Source organism: Cryptomeria japonica, chromosome 10 (genome assembly GCF_030272615.1).
Source record: "Cryptomeria japonica chromosome 10, Sugi_1.0, whole genome shotgun sequence".
NCBI lineage: Eukaryota > Viridiplantae > Streptophyta > Pinopsida > Cupressales > Cupressaceae > Cryptomeria > Cryptomeria japonica.
The window spans coordinates 362,647,585-362,652,400 of NC_081414.1; the positions used below are offsets into that span (position 1 = coordinate 362,647,585).

Genomic DNA, 4,816 nt, shown 5'->3' on the forward strand with positions numbered 1-4,816 from the left:
CACTTTAGCTACCTGAACAGTATATTTATATAGCGGCTCGATAAATCTACTCAAGAGTACACTAGGAGAGATGATATCCCCAACGCATCCCAATTTGAATTACCTCTGTGATGTGATGAAATCCCCAGTCAAAGATACCCCTAACTACTAAAATAAAAAATTTGCGTGTTGTTATCACCTTCTCCCTTTCTCCCAAGACCCTGAAGGTGGGTGGAAAGGTAGTTGATGCAACAGTAGGTCCACCCCAAACATGATAAAAAGTTATTTCCCTTTAAGAAAATAAAGTGTGATTTATTCTATTGATAAGCCTAATTTTCACGTTCATTTTAAAACCCAAATTTAGGTGTGAGATATGCATGTGCATGTCAATTTTAGAACACCAAACTAAAGCATGAACGTGCGTGCATGTCAATTTTAACTAGGTTTATTTTAAGCCCAAAATTGAAGTGTGAAAGCATGCATGTCAATTTTAACCAAGTTTATTTTAAGGCCAAAGCTAAAGTGTGAAAGCATGCATGTCAATTTTAACCGGATTTATTTTAAGCCCAAAATTGAAGTGTGATAACATGAGCATTTATGATTCAGTAATAATTCGATCCTCTCTGTAAATTCGCCACATGTTGCAGATAGATAATCAGTAAACCAAGAAAATCCATAGAAAATAAAAAACTTAACAATGAAAAGTACGAATGCGTAATTATACCTGTGCGAATGCATGATACTAAGTGAGCAGTTGCGTGATAATGACAGAGCGATTGAATAATTTTGACAAAGCCAAAGCATGATACTAACATAGCGATTTCATGATTCTATCTAGGCGAATGCATAAAACACGGGCATACCAAAAAAAAATAAAAAATAAAAAGATAATTTTGATCTGCAAAATGGATTATGATGCCCTAGAGCAAGATCTCTCATCATCCACTCTATGTTAAGAAAATCGTATTTTACTCTATATGAGAGAACTAGGTTGTTGTATCTATCAATGACTGGTTGGTCCTCTAGATCTCGTATCTTCTTTTCTGCCTTTAGGATTCGCTGATAGCGTCTAGCTTGTCTTCTTTGATCCTTCATCCTCCTGGCACCTGAAATCATGAATTGTACCTTATGTGCCATAAGATGTCATAATTAAAGCATGTAATAAGTGTAAACCATATTCAGATTTAACCAATTTCATACAGGATTTAACAAAACAGAAAGCAGGAAACAAGATATATCAGATAAAGAGAACACAAAAATAACTCTATCAAATGCATGACAAACTTTGAGTGAATGTATGACCGGATAAAAGATTTCGCGTGATGGGGTCCGTACAAATGCGTGACCCTATGTAAACAAGAAATAGGAATGTAAAATAATCAATCAAAACTCCCTATTCCATGACTGCATGTAGCTTCCATTGTTCTTCTCTTCTTTGTGGTATGGTGGCTCTCAAATATCACGCTCACAACCTACAATTGACACAAAGATTCGAAGTTCGTGATTGATGAAAATGGAGATTGAATGCTAAATTTATAGATTATTAGAGAGGATTGAATGAAACGTGAAACACATTGATCAAGAGGTGGAACTCAGGTGAACTCACATGCTGATTGATAGTTGAACTGTTGATTTGGAGGTGGAACAGAATAGATAAATGAATTAACTGGTTGAGAAAAAAGCTGATTGAAAGATAGAAAAAGAATAATTGGAGGATAATTGATTAATGACAAAGAAAGCTTTATTTAGAAAAGGTTGACTAGAAGATAGAAAAAGAATGATTGGGGGACAATTAATGAAATGATGTAATTAATCAATTAATTGAAAAGATCAATTAAAATAGATGCAATAGTTAACTGATTGAAATCTTTTTGGAAAAAAGTAAAGTGGAAGACAGAAATAGGAATTGGAAAGATAATTGTTTTAATTAATTGATTGATTGAATTAATTAATTTAGCATGTGTCATGTGCTTGTACTTTGAATTTGATTTTCAATTTAATTTTTGCATGAGATTTAATTCAAATATTGAATTTGTGTTAAATTCAATTTGTTATTTGAATATATTTAAAACTTGACTTCGATTTTCAATTTGATTTTTGAAATCATACACATGTATTTGAAATTAGAAGAAATTAGAACTAGTTAATTAAATAATTTAAAGAAAAGATTTAATTATGTAGAAATTGAATTTAATTAAATAATAAAGATTATTTAAATTAAATGATTAAAATCATAATTAATTAACGATGATTTAAATTTAAGGATTAATCAGAATTAATTAAATAATAAATATTTAATTAACATTAAAAAATGGTTAAATGATTAAATGATGATAGAATTGAATTTAGAATAATTAATAAGTCGATGAACAAATATGTCTACAATTAGATCTTAACATAATGACCTTTTATGAGAAATGCAAGGAGCTCAAACCCTATGTAGAATATTAAAATAGCTTTGTTCTTTAAGAAAGACAATAGAAAAAGATGAGAACAAAGAGAAGCAGCTGCTTTGCATGCGAGATTTCTTTTGCATGAAATGACTATATTGATATCAATATCTTCGACGAGCCCTCCACACTTTCTTGTCTATCTCTGGAGCACATCTCACGTTTTCATCCCTTGAAACACCCCTTTCACTGCCTGATACACTGGAGAATCACTGGAACTGCATTCTATCTCGGATGAACTACATGCGGAGTAAAATGAAAGAGTTGCATGACGTTCTCCATCAGAATCTTCCATGACTCTTTTTTACCATAATGAAATGCAATCTGTTTAACAATAAAATCCTAATCACACCTCAAAATCCCAATTTTTTAGGAAATATTTTTTTTCTACAATATGCTTCAATAAAATTCAGGGTTTGCACTTATAATTGTGATCCTACACAAAGAAAAGCTTTTATTTAGATTGACCAAGCTATTAGCTCCATTCCAAAGGGTTATAGCAATATTAAGGACTTACAACCATCTTTGCTGGGCAAAGATCCAATCAGATTCAGATCATGTTGGAGATCCACCAGATAATAGAGCCTATTTACCTATTAGTGATTATAACTTTTCATTTTCTTTAGGCCATAAATGAAGGATGTTAGGAAATCCATTAGAAGATAACACAGAACTCAGCGGACAAATGACAAAAGACAGTTATGACCAAAGCAACCCCACCTAATCCAAGAATGTATTTGTATTTTGAAAACTAAGCTTCTTAAATTCAGTGTTATACAGCAAAAACAAAAAAAATCCATTTTGTGAATATCCTGAAATCATCACATTCCATGAGACTGCACAATACATCTTCTCTCTGTGGCTCAAGACCATTTGTCAAACCTAAACCCTTATAAAAATAAAATTCATCAAAAAACATGACAAGTGAATTACCCCAATGTTCTGCATAAATTAATCTGTCCTTTCCACGATGCAGATGACAAAAAAAGGGCCGAGTTTGAAGATATATTTACGAAACCCTACCCAGTATGGCAAGTGACTTATCTTGGGGTTCAATTCTCACCAGTCCCCGACCACGACCAGAGCAAGATAAAACAGTACAACATAGTCTCCAAGTTATCTGACTGTGTTTCCTAGGGCAAGATACAGCCTAGGTTAATATTCAAGATGAATGACGACTGTATTTTTATCTATTTATATTAAGCATTTTCATCATGTATGACCGCTTAGAATTTATATGCACTATTATTGAATTTTGACAGGAAGAAGTTCTCAATTCATCATAATGATATATTAATCTATATAACAAGCACTTTTATTAATATACAAATCAAATTTAAGGCATGGGTATGCTCCTCATGGTCTTGAGTTCGAGTCCCCGGCTGTGTTAACTCTGTGTGTGTTGCTACCTTGTGAACGGGTCGTACACACTGGGGGATTAGTCTCGCTTCGGCGAGGACACCTCCAGATTCCACGATAGTGAATATAAAAAAAAATATACAAATCAAACAAATTTTTTACTTCTCTTGATAGCTTTAAAATATCAAATCAGTAAAATTATAAAATAACTAAAAATAAAAATAAAAAGTTGTTTCTTTATATGAAATTATTTAGAATAAAATCCTTCAAACAAAATTCTCTTGAATGCAAATAAAAAGCAATTGAGTGAGTCATCTGAAATGATATAATCAAAAACAGGATAAGCTAGAGGCCCAAAAATTGCAACCCATTTTCTTTGGGGTAGCAGCAACAAATCAACCATTCCGATGAAACTCAATATGAACATTATTGTTGTGATGCGGAGACACACCTTGGCCAACAAAATCTGTGAAGTCCAAAAGGTGTAGAAAAATATGAACAAAGTAGCATTGCTCGCAAAAAATCCACGTATAAACATGTAAACAGCAAAATTGGAATTCTTGATGTTCCAAACAGTCGGTATAGCAATGAAGAAAACGATCCATATTGACACAAGCAAAAAGATGCCAATTTCCAATAGCTTTTATAAGGGTAAGGAGAGCATTCTTGACCTCTTCGTCCTTTTTTTCTTGTTCAATCACCGACGATGCCTCGTGCAAAATATTTTCAATGTCTTTGTCCATTTTTTTTTGTTGTTCAGTGACCTCGTTTGAAAATTGGGATGAACAAGAATTAACAAAGGCTCCTCAATTTATTGTCGATAATTGATCCTATTTTACTTTGTGAGTCAACTATTTTTAGATTCATTTTTTTAATATTTTATTAGTAAAGGAATGTAATGTTTCAACATGCATGCACATCCTCAATTTATTGTCTATAATTGATCCTCTTTTTACTGAGTCAAATATTTTGCATAATTCATTTATTAATATTTTATTAGTTAATAAATTTAATGTTTCAACATGCAT

General features: G+C 32.1%; 1 long non-coding RNA gene across 1 annotated transcript; it reads right to left on the reverse strand.

The window, feature by feature from the left end:
• Positions 1–4,050: 4,050 nt before the first annotated feature.
• LOC131079988 (uncharacterized) lies at positions 4,051–4,572 on the reverse strand. The gene is made up of 2 exons (XR_009114109.2): positions 4,460–4,572; positions 4,051–4,254 (listed from the first exon to the last, which is right to left on the reverse strand). It is a non-coding gene; the product is annotated as an uncharacterized LOC131079988 (long non-coding RNA).
• Between the last annotated feature and the right edge of the window lie 244 nt (positions 4,573–4,816).